General features: G+C 39.1%; 1 pseudogene across 1 annotated transcript; it reads left to right on the top strand.

Moving 5' to 3' along the window:
- The first annotated feature begins 14,263 nt into the window (after positions 1–14,263).
- Positions 14,264–15,155, top strand: LOC308620803 (MAU2 chromatid cohesion factor homolog; annotated as a pseudogene). Its single transcript has one exon. The product of its transcript is annotated as an MAU2 chromatid cohesion factor homolog (transcript).
- Positions 15,156–15,542: the final 387 nt, after the last annotated feature.

The following is a 15,542-nucleotide window of genomic DNA, read 5'->3' as shown; positions in this document are numbered from 1 at the left end:
ATGCCAATAAAATGGACAACCTGGAAGAAATGGACAAATTCTTAGAAATGCATAACCTGCCAAGACTGAATCAGGAAGAAATAGAAAATATGAATAGACCAATCACAAGCACTGAAATTGAAACTATGATTAAAAATCTTCCAACAAAAATAAGCCCAGGACCAGGTGGCTTCACAGGCGAATTCTATCAAACATTTAGAGAAGAGATAACATCCATCCTTCTCAAACTCTTCCAAACAATTTCAGAGGAAGGAACACTCCCAAACTCATTCTACAAGGCCACCATCACCTTGATACCAAAACCAGGCAAGGATGTCACAAAGAAAGAAAACTACAGGCCAATATCACTGATGAACATAGATGCAAAAATCCTCAACAAAATACTAGCAAGCAGAATCCAACAGCACATTACAAGGATCATACACCATGATCAACTGGGGTTTATTCCAGGAATGCAAGGATTCTTCAATATACGCAAATCAATCAATGTGATACACCATATTAACAAATTGAAGGAGAAAAACCATATGATCATCTCAATAGATGCAGAGAAAGCTTTCGACAAAATTCAACACCCATTTATGATAAAAACCCTGCAGAAAGTAGGCATAGAGGGAAGTTTCCTCAGCATAATAAAGGCCATATATGACAAACCCACAGCCAACATTGTCCTCAATGGTGAAAAACTGAAACCATTTCCACTAAGATCAGGAACAAGACAAGGCTGCCCACTCTCACCACTCTTATTCAACTTATCTTTGGAAGATTTAGCCACAGCAATCAGAGAAGAAAAGGAAATAAAAGGAATCCAAATTGGAAAAGAAGAAGTAAAGCTGTCACTCTTTGCAGATGATATGATACTATACATAGAGAATCCTAAAGATGCTACCAGAAAACTACTAGAGCTAATCAATAAATTTGGTAAAGTAGCAGGATACAAAATTAATGCACAGAAATCTCTGGCATTCCTGTACACTAATGATGAAAAATCTGAAAATGAAATCAAGAAAACACTCCCATTTACCACTGCAACAAAAAGAATAAAATATCTAGGAATAAGCCTACCTAAGGAGACAAAAGTCCTATATGCAGAAAATTATAAGACACTGATGAAAGAAATTAAAGATGATACAAATAGATGGAGAGATATACCATGCTCCTGGATTGGAAGAATCAATATTGTGAAAATGACTCTACTACCCAAAGCAATCTACAGATTCCATGCAATCCCTATCAAATTACCACTGGCATTTTTCACAGAACTAGAACAAATAATTTCAAAATGTGTTTGGAAAAACAAAAGACCCCGAATAGCCAAAGCAATCTTGAGAACAAAAAACGGAGCTGGAGGAATCAGGCTCCCTGACTTCAGACAATACTACAAAGCTACAGTAATCAAGACAGTGTGGTACTGGCACAAAAACAGAAAGATAGATCAATGGAACAGGATAGAAAGCCCAGAGATAAACCCACGCACATATGGTCAACTTATCTTTGATAAAGGAGCCAGGAATGTACAGTGGAGAAAGGACAGCCTCTTCAATAAGTAGTGCTGGGAAAACTGGACAGGGACATGTAAAAGTATGAGATGAGATCATTCCCTAACACCATACACAAAAATAAGCTCAAAATGGATTAAAGACCTAAATGTAAGGCCAGAAACTATCAAACTCTTAGAGGAAAACATAGGCAGAACACTCTATGACATAAATCACCGCAAGATCCTTTTGGACCCACCTCCTAGAGAAATGGAAATAAAAACAAAGATAAACAAATGGGACCTAATGAAACTTCAAAGCTTTTGCACAGCAAAGGAAACCATAAACAAGACCAAAAGAGAACCCTCAGAATGGGAGAAAATATTTGCAAATGAAGCAACTGACAAAGGATTACTCTCCAAAATTTATAAACAGCTCATGCAGCTCAATAGCAAAAACACAAACAAGCCAATCCAAAAATGGGCAGAAGACTTAAATAGGCATTTCTCCAAAGAAGATATACAGACTGCCAACAAACACATGAAAGAATACTCAACATCATTCATCATTAGAGAAATGCAAATCAAAACTACAATGAGATATCATCTCACACCAGTCAGAATGGCCATCATCAAGAAATCTAGAAACAATAAATGCTGGAGAGGGTGTGGAGAAAAGGGAACGCTCTTGCACTGTTGGTGGGAATGCAAATTGATACAGCCACTATGGAGAACAGTATGGAGGTTCCTTAAAAAACTACAAATAGAACTACCATATGACCCAGCAATCCCACTACTAGGCATATACCCTGAGAAAACCATAATTTCAAAAGAGACATGTACCAAAATATTCATTGCAGCTCTATTCACAATAGCCTGGAGATGGAAACAACCTAAGTGTCCATCATCGGATGAATGGATAAAGAAGATGTGGCACATATATACAATGGAATATTACTCAGCCATAAAAAGAAACGAAACTAAGCTATTTGTAAGGAGGTGGATAGACCTAGAGTCTGTCCTACAGAGTGAAGTAAATCAGAAAGAGAAAGACAGATACTGTATGCTAACACATATATATGGAATTTAAGAAAAAAAAAATGTCCTGAAGAACCTAGGGGTAAAACGGGAATAAAGACACAGACCTACTTGAGAATGGACTTGAGGATATGGGGAGGGGGAAGGGTAAGCTGTGACAAAGCGAAAGCGAAGCATGGACATATATACAGTACCAAACGTAAGGTATATAGATAGTGGGAAGCAGCTGCATAGCACAGGGAGATCAGCTCGGTGCTTTGTGACCACCTCGAGGGGTGGGATGGGGAGGGTGGGAGGGAGGGAGATGCATGAGGGTAGGGATGTGGGAACAGATATATATGTATGACTGATTCACTTTGTTATAAAGCAGAAACTAATAAAAAATGGTTGAAAGAATGTGGTAATTTTTAAAATTTGACAAATGAAAGCGTTACATAGAAACTACCTCAGTTTGCTGATAAATTAAGATTATTTTATTGTTGTTTGTTTGGGGAAAGTAGCATGGACTCCTCTTATGTAAACTGTGTATTTACCTAAGGAATATATATATGTAGTCTTATCAATGCCTGCTGTGGAAGTAATAATGTGAAGTCAGCTCAAGATCAAGGCTTCCAAGTTTGGTAATGGAAGCTTTCAGAAGTCACTGTAGTCAGTGAGCTCAAACACAATCACTCTGTTCTGAGGAAGAATGAATTTGGCTCCTTGAATCTCCTTATATTGAGTCCTTGAAGACCACACCCACTTCTTTCAAGTGAGTGCATTTCAGAGGTCTTTGGATGGGTGCTAATATGGGTAATTAGATCTCTTAAAATCAGAGGGAGAGATCTATTTAACACCCTGGCTAATCTTCATAAACACATCTCCACAAACATCATCTCATCAAGAGACACAGATTTTACAACAAACCCACCCATGAATGCCACCTGTATATCTAAATTTCTGGACATCAAGGACTTTTACAACTTACAAAAAAGCTAGACAACATTATTTCATCAGTTAGTGACTTTAGAAAACCTGTTTGAAAAGTCGGAAATATTTTACCTGAGGTTTGTTTATATTCTGTATTGGAGGATGCGCTTTATTGATTGATTTATTTTTGTATTTCAGTGTAAGACTTTAATGTAACAGCATTTTTGGCCACCAGAATGGAGATTTCTCCTGTTCCTCACACTCATATCAAGCCCCCCAGGGCCTCCCAGCAAGAGCAGAACTGGAGATTCTCTGCCTGGCGCTCCTTTTGCCAGCTAAGGGGGAACAGTAGAGAAAGGATGAGATGCCCCAGTTCAGCGACCCTCTGGGCCAAGGGAAGGGAAGAGGAGTTGTACTCATGTATGGAGTTTATATCGACTTATGTCTCAGTCCATTTAGTTCTCTGTTTATGGGGGGAATTATTTGCCACCTGAGCAAACCTCCATCCTAGTTACCACTGGTTCCAAATATTCTTCGTGCAGTCACGGAAAACCAAACTGTGGATTCTGAAGAATCAGCTCAGAGCTTGGCACAGCGTTCTTAGAGCACTGCCTTGGCTATGCAGAAACCCTTGGGTCCAGCAACAGTCTGAGATGGATGAGAGATGGAGGGAGGGAGCCCCATTTTCCAGGATGTCCCACTTTGTGCATATGCATGATTCCCCTATGAGGTCACCATTCCTCTGCTTCCTTTGAGGTCTGGGAGTTTCCCTGGGTTTAGCTATTAAGGGATAGGGCAGGAGGTACCTTTTGGTTCTGGGGCCATAGGACAGGGCCTCAGCAGGAGGAGACCCAGCTGAGCAGGTAACTATTCATGGGGCAGAGTGTGGGCAAAATGGATTGTAACCTTTTGGAAACAGCAAGTCCCCCAGTTTTCTTGACGCTCCAACATCACTGCATGCAGTCAGTAAAATGGGGAAGGTGTGGACTATGGGAATTTGGAAGGAAAGGAAGTGAGAGCCTAGCAGTTGTGAGGATGGGGGCAGAGCACTTTTTCTGTCAAGGTCGCTGAACAGAACATTCTCCCCTCGTTTTTTTTTTTAAATACGTATTTATTTATTTATTTATTTGGCCGTGCCGGGTCTTAGTTGCAGCATGTGAGATCCAGTTCCCTGACCAGGGATCGAACCTGGGGCCCCTGCATTGGGAGCATGGAATCTTGGCCACTGGACCACCAAGGAAGTCCTCCCCTCTTAAATTCAGAAAAAAAAAATGCAGTGATGGGTGGAAGAGTTGCCTGTGTCCTGGGCAGTAGAGCATTTCTCTGGTCTTCTCCAGATATACCCAACCCAATCCTACAGGTAGAGGAGTCTGCACATTTTTTTACCTCCTAGAATTTCTCCTATCAGGAACTCCCAAATTCCCCACCTGAACCAGGGGCTGCTGAGCTTTTTCTCCCTGAATTGCTTTTCCCCTAGGTGAACCATGTCAGCACCATGACAAGGTCCAACAACTATAAATATCAACCAGCCTTCCATGTCTCTATGAAGTTAAATATTTGCCAAAGTGTGAGGATAAAAATATTTATTAGCAGTTTGCTAGCTATAGTTAGACATTTTTAATATTTGACATGTGGTATGTGGACCTCAATTTGTACCCTTGCTCTGACCTCATAAATATTTTTATCTTTTAAAAAAAAATTTTGTATTTTAAAAAATCTTGGTAAAGTATGACAGAGTAACCAGTTGGGGGTGCCCTGTACAAGTTGTCAAGTGAAGCTTTCCTTTGACACCCACCTCTTCCCATTCTAGTGCCTGCTCCCCATCCAGCTTCTTTGAAAATTGCTTTTGTCTTCTGTAACTACTGATGAAATAAAATTTATATTTTAAGGCAGGACAAGAGAAATTAAACATAAATTTCCCTTTCAGTGTCTGTTTAGGCCTCCTCTCTCCATAATGTGCAGTGTGCATCTGCATTACACATTAACCAGAGCTTCTGATGCTTCTGACTCACCTCTTCATAATTTTAAGTGTGATCATTTAAGATTAGAGTGTAGTGAATTCATAATTTTCAGGAAGTGAAGATCTAAAATTTTGCATATGGTGGTAATAGGATGTGTTCCTAGTACATCTGAACTTATCACTTGATGTGGTTCAGTGCAGGCCACCCCAAAATGTGCCACTTTGACATATTGGTTATACTTAAGAAACAACCAAGAAGGACACTCTGAACCTTCATTGTCCCCCTGAAAGCAGGAAATAAATCTCCCATACAAAAGGTATCCTCTTGTTAACAGAATGTAGAGAGATATTCTAATCACCAAAGATAGGAAACTGAAAGCTAAGAAGGCTGCGTCAACAAACTTTGTTATTTTACTAATTTATTACCCTAAGACAAAACTTCTTTGTTTTGTCAATTTTTCACAAATGTATTGTTTCTTTGTCTAAAAGGTATAAAAGCTGCCTACTTGGATCACTTCTCTGAGTCTCATTTTTCTATGAGCTCCCATACATATGAATTAAATTTGTTTTTCTCCAGTTGATCTGCCATATGTCAATTTAATTATTACAGCAGCCAAAGAACCTAGAAGAGAAGAAAGAAAAAATTTTCCTCCCCACACACCCATTAATAAGATAGGGATGAATTAAATATGACTTGAGTCTGCTATGCTATGAAGTAATTCCCGGGGCATATAAAGCCTGATCATCACTGAGGTAGAGCAAAGGGAAGAAAAAAACAAATGGTAAGTGCTGATGTCTGATCATTCAAATCTTCCACCTTGAGGTGAGTAGGGGATGTGTGAAGAATTTTAAACCACTGATTCTCAAACTTGCTGGAGCGTTGGAATCATCTGAGGAGTTTTGGAAAACGGCGATGCCTGTGTCCCATCAGAGAAGTTCTGATGTAATGTTCCGGGGCATAGCCTAAAATTGGGGAGTTTTAGAAACTCCCCAGGTGATTCTAACGTTCAGTCAAGTTTGAGAACCATTGTCCAGATTTAAACCTAAAATGTTCCTCCGTTTCTATATGTACATTCACCATTCCACAGTTTTTAAAATTAGATTACTCAGAACTTGATATATTGATAGATGATATGTTATTGATTAAACAGAGTTCCATATATACCTATATATGGCATGGTCTGGCACAATATTTTCTTTGATTATACATCTAATTTCACCTGGCACACATATGCATTATTCTTTTTGAGTTGAAAATGTGACCCCATCCTGCCTGTGTTGCCAGATTGGCATTAACAGTAGTAGTGTGTCTATTAAAGCTCTCTAACTTTCATGTACTGGGATCCTGAATCATTAAAATCAATAATTTTCATGACTCTCAGAGAGAGGGCTAGGTAACATTGGTGCTTAAATCTTTGTCCTACCACCTGAGAAGCAGATTTTGCTGTCTGAAAGTAAGATACCGGTCACTGTAAACTTTGCTAAATATCCAATTTAACCTTAATTTTTAAAATGTATTTATGTTGAAATGTGCTGAATAAGAATGAGAATTCTATCAGAATATAAGGCCACTGCTTCTAGGTTTCATCCCATTCCTGCTATGTCCCCTTACTGAATTAAGTAATTTAGTTGACCTCCATTGTCTATTGAAGGCCAAGTATGTGCCAAGGATACCATATGTTTCTCTCCATTGCTCTCATCAAATTGGTGGATGCTTAGATGCTTGGATACTACTAGACTGAAAATACTAAGAAGGTAAGGACAGTGTTTTTTTAATTACTATATTCCCACTATCTTACACATGCTTAAAACATAGAATACTATAAAAATGTGGTGAATGAATGGGTAAATAAATGAAAGAGCAGATATAAGCAATATTTTTCTGGCATTAACAAAGTTTTCCAAAATACAGGTAACATAATAGGACTGAAAATAATAAATCATAATGTCAACAAAATGTAAGAAATAAACTGATTTCCAGATTCATAGGCCGAGGAAATTCTATTATTTTGAGATTTGAACTGACTATACTGTAATTTTATTCTATCGGTTGGATTTTAAGATTTCCTCAGGATGGCAACTATATATTAGTGGAAGATAAATATTCCTAGTGATGGGAAACAGAAAACAAGACTTAGAATGAGACGATCAGGATTTATTTTTATTTATTTATTTTTATTTTAAAAATTTTTATAGGAGTATAGTTGATTTACAATGTTGTGTTAGTTTCAGGTGTACAGCAAAGTGAATCAGTTATTCATATACATATAATCACTCTTTTTTAGATTCTTTTCCCATATAGGCCATTACAGAGTATTGAGTAGAGTTCCCCGAGCTGCACAGTAGGCCCTTATTACTTACCTATGTTATATATAGTAGTGTGTATATGTCAATCCCAATCTCCCAATTTATCCCTCCCCCACACTTACCCCTGGTAACCATAAGTTTGCTTTCTACATCTGTAACTCTATTTCTGTTTTGTAGATAAGTTCATTTGTACCCTTTTTTTAGATTCCACATATAAGCGGCATCATATGATATTTGTCTTTCATGAGACAGGATTTAAATAGGCATATATATTAAATCACTTAGCATTAGGTGATATAAACATCATGCACTGACAAAAACAAAACAGATTTGCATTTGAAAGAGTAATACACATGATTGAGAATTCACATTTCTAGAAATAGAATGATACATATACCCTGTAAGAAAGAAGAAAAAGAAACTGAATAAAGAAGGAAACAAAGAAAAGAAAGAAACCAAGAAAGAAAAACAAAGAAAATACCTTGGGTTATGGTCACGGGATAAATGATGACTGAAATGTGAAAAAGTTGCATAAACTGTAATGTGCTAAATTCCATGAAACTGGGAGTTCACTTCTTTCAGATACTCAGGGCAAGTGAAAATCTCTCAAATGAGTTAGGGGACAGGCTGATTTGCTCTAACAAAGACTGTGACTCAGAGGATGTTTTACTTTTTTCTTTCTTCTTTTTTTTTTTGGCGGGGGGGCTGCCCTGAGTGGCATGTGGGATCTTAGTACCCTGACCAAGGATGGAACACTGAAGTGGAAGAGGACCGCCAGGGAAGTCCCCAGAGGCTGTTTTTCTTTCACGTGTCCATTCATATATAACAGATAATCAAGAGGAAGATTGATATCTTCAATAACTGGCTTTTTTCTAAGTGTGCAAAGAAGAGCTTATTGATGCCATCTCTTAGCCATCCTGAGAAAATATCCTGAGCAAGGGGATCTAAGTGTAAGAAAATAATGTACTGTGTTCCAAAGCAGTTGTGTTTCCACCCTATTGGGTCAAGATTAGGCATATGACACACCAAGCTTCAAAACTTATCTGGAAGTGCTGGATGCACATTAAAAGCTTTTGTTTGTTTGTTTTGGTTTGGTTTAGAAGAAAAAAATTCAATGACAGGAACAGCAGAAGAAATATACATGAGGTTATGTTCAATGAAAGTAAACTGATCTTCAACAAGAACGATGTCATAGTGTTCTAGGTTAGAACCAGGAATGAGAACTCAAGAAGAGTAAACTGCTTTTCACCATTGTCAAGGTGTCGAGTGTTTACCTTTTCAACATCTGGCTCCTAAGGGTCATGGACAAGGCATATCTACTTATCTTTGACTCTCTTAAATAGAAGACTAAGTCAAAGTTGATTCTCCAAATTTGGAAATACTTCTCAGAAATGTGCCCTTATTCTGTCCATCTATAGTACCTAGCTTTCATAGAACACGTTCTCTCTACTCTTCTCCCCTGTTTCATGAAGCCCTTCATTAACTAACAAATTTTTTTATCAGCTTCGTTTGACAAACTGCATCTCTCCGGTGATCTCAGATTGTATAATTTTACTTTATTTGCCTTCAACTCATCACTTCTTTCCATTTCCACCTAAAATTCCTGAGTGCTTTCTGTTGACACTAAAATTTCAGTGAGCAACAGTCATTACACCTTGAATTTCATAAGCTTAATTTTGCCCCTTTTCAAAGAAAGTTTTATAGCTAATATTCTTCTTATTTAGTTTGCATTTAGTTTTACATACTGGCAGAATTAGCTACTATGGGCCTTTGGGCTTGTCTTTGATTGGAAGGTGAGGAAAATATGTACTGGATACATTTTCTTAGCTATAATATCAAGAATTTCTTATTCTAAAGACGTTTCTACATCTTTCAGTTTTGATGACCTTTATTAGAATTAATGTCATCTGGAATTAATTAATGTTATTTCATTACAATTGAATAATGAAATCAAGGTGAGTCCACTGGGAACATTGCCAGTTAAACCCATCATGTGAGTCTTCTCATCCCCAGAAGAGGTTATTTATTTATTTAGCTGGTCACTTTTTTTTTTCTTATTTTGTGTCAGAGATTTTTCAAAAGAAGATTCTTCAAAAAGAAAAAATTCTTCAGAGAAGATTATCGATGGAAATAAAAAAACGGATACAGAAAATTCAGCATATGTGTAGTTTTAAAAAGGACATAAACATGTAAAACAGAATTATAAAGTGAGAAGAAAACATGGCCCATGATAAATTCCTGGGAAAGCTATAATTTTAAAGAAACGTTAAGGAAAATGAGAGGAATTATGGCAAATAAAAATGGCAAAATAAAGGAAATAAATGGTACTTTGAAAGCATAAACTGAGTGCCTACCATGTGAACTCGATTTTAGCAGCACCACATAGTTGAACTTTATCACTGTAGCTAAAGATACTAAGAATTAGCAGAGGGCTTCCCTGGGCTTCCCTGGTGGTGCAGTGGTTGGGGGTCTGCCTGCCGATGCGGGGGACGCGGGTTCGTGCCCTGGTCTGGGAGGATCCCGTGTGCCGCGGAGTGGCTGGGCCTGTGGGCCATTGCCGCTGGGCCGGCGCGTCCGGAGCCTGTGCTCCGTGGCGGGAGAGGCCACAGCGGTGAGAGGCCCGCGTACCGCAAAAAAAAAAAAAAAAGAATTAGCGGAGATGACTGCCCAGGTTCCCCTCCTGTCGGCTTTCCTTTGATTCCTTGCTAGTGACTAAGGATTCAAGATTACGTTAAATATAGTTACTGTTATTAGATAATGAAAAATGCAGAAAATATGATTTTCGTCCCCAGCTCAACTCCTGATGTGTGATTTTGGTCAAATTTCCTCATATCTCTTTGATATTTTATTACATTTTTAATAGAATATTTTTAAAACATTTTATCTCTTAATTTTCTGTCCTTTTTATAGGATTTAATTTCTGTTCACCTAAAACATTTGTCTTTTAGACCATGAAAACATTCAAACTTTGGGGGACTCTGAATTGTACAAGCATGCTACTGTTTTAAAGGGAAGGGCTTAGGTTTATTGTTTTCTTACTAGAGAAAATCATAAGGAAATATCTTCTTTTTGAAAAGATAGGAAGAAAATCTACAAAAATCTGGAAGAAGAGAGACTTGTTACTATGTGGAAAGGAGATTAGTAGCAATTGTTTCCTTCAATCCCATTTTAGGAAAAGCATCATTCACTCTGTGTTACTTTATCTCCAGCCACAAGGAATTCTTCCTATTGGAGTTTCTCCCCTCACCAATGTTTCATTTCCAAGATACCTGGGAAACATTCACAACTAACCTGCTTTAACATAATCCTTTTAAGTAGAAAAATCACATTTACTGAAAGGAAGCAGCCTGTAAAAATCAAAAAGGGATGATGAAGAAAAATTTGTCTGACTTGTAGAGCCTTGTGCTTGGAAGATCAGCACAGTTTCTAGAGAGTCAGAGTCCAGGGAAGCTTCTCATATGGAGTGAAGGAACCATTGCCTCAGTAAATGTTCAGACTAATCTGACATCATTTCTCAACAATTCTGTAGTAACATTGTTCTTCATCAACCAGGTAAAAACATACCATAGAGTCTATTGTTCCCCTCAACATCCTATCCTTGAACACAAATCTGTAATTCTGTATATATCAAAAAGTGTGTCTTTTTTTAAGGAAATGTGTGGCTGGACTATATAACTATTTTTTTTTGTATTTCTCTTCCATATTATTATTTATTTGCTTATATGTTTATATTCTTATAAGCAAGTTTTCCACAGTCTTCTCCGTTACTGCCTTACATGCTCTAGATTTTATATACAACTTTAGGAATCAGTAAGCATATCTATATAAACTATTTTTTGGATCTTATTGTCAATGAAAATTCAATTAACAATCAAGGTAAGGGAAAAAAAGAGCATTTTACTCAAGCCAAACTGAGGAGTATAACCCAGGAGACAGACCCTCAGAAGCTCTGAGAACTATTCCACCTGTTAGAAATGGAAGGAACAGTCACATAAATTTTCAGTACAAAGGGATCATACATCAAAATGACATATTGATATTTTATATAAAGTTCACCAAAGATATACAGTCCAGGTAACACATACAAAGTTAGCAGCAACTCATTATGATCCCTTACAGAGTTGAGAAAGAATGCTCTTCTTCAAGAAGTTACATTGCCAACATTAGAAGAAAGGGGAAAAAAAGATCTTTATGCTAGAGTGGGCACCCCCATCTTTGAAGAGGTCTGGTTAATGTGGAATGCAGATGCACACTGCATATGAGGGAGGGAGAGAGGAGGCCCAAACAAACACAGGAAGAGAATGTTATGTTTAAATTTTCTTGTCATACCTCAAAATACAAGTATTATTTCATGATTATCAATGTCTCATGTACTTTTTTCCATCAACTAGTGCAGTGGTTTCAAATGAGGGTGATTTTTTCTTCCAGAGGGCAATTGTTGATATGTGGAAAAATTTTTGGTTGTCACAATTGGAAGTTACCATTGATATTTCATGGGTAGAGACCAAGGATTCTGCTAAACATCCTACAAGGCAGACCTACAAAAAAGAAAAAAAAACAGTCCCAACTGTCAATTGTTCTGATGTTGAAGAAGCCCTGAACTAGAAAATTTTAATATAGATTAATAGTAAGACTTTTAATTAGCCAGTAACAGGAGAGAACAGGCAGGAATAAATGGAAAGCTAAGAATGAAAATAAAATGTTGTTGGTATAAGATTTATATGGGATTCCCTGAAGTCACTCTAGATGATTAAATTCATATCTACTAGCAAACAATATTTTGACTTGGGATTTTGTCACTGTGATTTGAGCCTTTCTGCCTTTCAATCTGTAAACATATTTTCAATACTGTGAATAATACATCTGAATACTTTCCTTGATTATTTTATTGCTTATTTAACATTTGTTTTAGGTACTGAGGAGTAGCCATGAACAAGACAGACATCATTCCTACCCTTATGAAGGCTATAGTCAGGGAGCAAGGAACTGAATAAATGCTATAGGAATTGTAGTTAAAATTTGGATCAGTGTATGAAAGGGGAAAAAAGGGAGTATATTAAAGGAATATAATATGAAGTATAAACTTAGGCTAGTGTAAGGGAGTGGCATTTGAAGACAGACTTGAAGGGTAAATAGGGTGAGGTGGGTGGAGATCCTGAGGTGAGAAAGAGGTCAGATACAGGACCTAGAGCAAGACTAGAAGGACCATAACAGATCACCACATTTTCCTATTCTTCCTAACTCTCGATCAGGTTTAGAAGATTCCACACTACAGAACCACACACCATCAGGGAATCATGTATCTAGGGAAAGGAACAGGATTTTATTGAGCATGGCTAATTTTCAGGTAGTTTGGCATCTTGCATCAGAATTTGGATGTAGTGATGCTTGCTGCCTGCTAATTCCAATGTACTGTATCTTCCTTCTTTGTCCAGAGTCAGGAAACATGTATCCAATGGAAAAGAATTTTTGCACTTGTGGATTTTAGAGCCAAAGACTCTTTCTCAAAATGAAGGCTTTATAGAGCCTTGAGCATAATAATGTATCACCCAAATAATTTCAATGAACTTTATCACCCAGCCGTTGGATACAAGTTCCATAAAGGCAGGTATGCTGCAGCATTTTCTTCATAACTTTGTCATTGCTAACTAGGTCTGTACCTGGCACTCAGTAAAGAGAGGGTTTAATCATCGTTATGATCATAATATCCTTTTTTAAAAAATATTTAATGTACTTATTTTGTTGTGACAGGTCTTAGTTGTGGCTCTCTGGCTCCTTAGTTGTGGCATGCACACTCTTATTTGGGGCATATATGTGGGATCTAGTTCCCTGACCAGGGATCGAACCTGGGCCCCCTTGATTGGGAGCATGGAGTCTTAACCACTGTGACACCAAGGAAGTCCTGACTGTAATATCCTTTTAATCTCGTAGCTGTACCATCCTCCAGCTCTCTAAGTGCTCGCACAGACATCACTCACCCAGTATTCCTCAGCAGCCTCTTCAGTGGAACGGTGCCTGTGAGCCCTGTGCTCCTGACTTTGAGAGCAGACCAAACAGAGCAAGCTCTTGTTGGCTTCACAGAAGATCTTCTTTGTCTCCTTATGGGTCCCACACATATGTTCCTCAGAGTTCAGGAATTGCCCGAGATTTTCTTCTCTGGCAATGGATACCAGATTCTTCAGAAAAAAATTGGTTTTGAGGTTTGTCTGTTCTGATCATTGCCTGAACACTGGGCAACTGGCAGGGTCTTCAGCTTGCTCCCAGAAAAGACAGAGACAGGACCTACAGAAGCTGTGTCTGCAGCCTATGGTGACAGGGTGTAGAAGGTAATTCAGGCACATGAGGCAGGTGAGCTCTTTCTGGAAGGCTTCTGGGATGTCTGAGTCCATTTTTTCTGAGGGAAGGAAATCAGGAGTTTATTCCTCTACCCCAAAGACAAGAAAGGCCCAAGGACCAAGAGGACTTGGTGTCAGCCTGCGACCTCCTGGGTGTGGAGGCCGAGAACCCTCCGGGTGGTGGGATCTGAGTACACACGGCCACTGGTCCTGCTCAGCAAAGGGATGCTGCAGCTGATGGAGCGTAAGTTGTAGGAAGTCCACCCAGTGCTGACTCTCTGTGGACAGATAGTTGAGAACTGGCATGGGAACCCCATCCAGAAAGAGTCACTGTGTGTCTTCTTCCTGGTGCTCCAGGTTACCCACTACCTGGGTGCCGGGCAGATAAAGAGCATGAAGCTGTGCCCGAAGCAGCTGCAGCAGTGCATCCAGACCATCTCCATACTGCACATGAGAAGATAGTGCCCAGCAACCATGCCAACCTCTTCCACTGGTACCCAAGGAGCACATGTGCTTGCTTGTCTACCTGGCGACTGTGATGCACTCCATGCAAGCCGGCTACTTAGAGAAAGTGCAGAAGTCCACAGACAAGGCCCTCAGGTAGCTGGAGAAGCTCCAGGTGCTCTACTGCAGCCCCAATCTGTCCTCCTTCCAAGTAATCCTGCTCAAGCACATCCTCACATGCAGGCTCGTGACAGGACATAAGGCCACTGCACTGCAGGAGATCTCCCAGGTCTGTCAGCTGTGCCAGCAACCCCCGGGCTCTGCTCCAATCACTCAGCCTACACTGCCTGGCTTGTATTGTGTCTCTGTCAACTGCATGGACAATGCTAAAGCCCAGTTCACCACAGCTTTGCGGCTCACCAGTCACCAGGAGCTGTGGGTCTTCATGGTGACCAACCTGGTAAGTGTGTATATAAGGGACGGAAGTAGACACCAAGAGGTACTATACAGTTTGTCGGAGAGGATTAGTCCAGACCACAGCTTCCCTGTCAGCTCGCCCTGCCTGCTAACGGCAGCTTTTCAAGTGCTTAGGCTCTTCATCTTCCAGGGACGCTATGAGGAGGCCAGTCGCACTTTACATCATGTTTGTCTCTGTGTATTTCTTGAAGCCTTTCTTTGCTTTTAGGGCATTTTGTACATAGAACAGTTGAAATAAGAACCTCAAAACTTAACGCCTGTCCTGATGTTAAGGTGCTTTTAGTGACCACTGTGTTATCTATGTATATGTAAAGTTAAGGATAAGTTCTTAAATGTACAGTTAAAAATTCAGTACTTGATATTTAATATTCCACTCTAGCTTTATGGAAGCCAACCCGTGTGTACGTGCATGCATGTGTGTGTGCGGGCTTTGAACCTCCCCTTCACTACAGCATCTTTTGATTACATAAAGCTGTTGTAAATACCTTCCTGTGAGTCCAAATTCAGAGCCTCACAGTCTCTCAGTCATAAGAATTTAAGACAGCCAGCAAAGAAGGCCCCGGGGAACATTACATCTAGTGTCATACAGCTAAGT

This window comes from Mesoplodon bidens, assembly GCF_964165515.1.
Source record: "Mesoplodon bidens genome assembly, chromosome: 7".
NCBI lineage: Eukaryota > Metazoa > Chordata > Mammalia > Artiodactyla > Ziphiidae > Mesoplodon > Mesoplodon bidens.
Note: the sequence above shows the minus strand (reverse complement) of the source record. Positions and strands in the feature narration are given on the sequence as shown.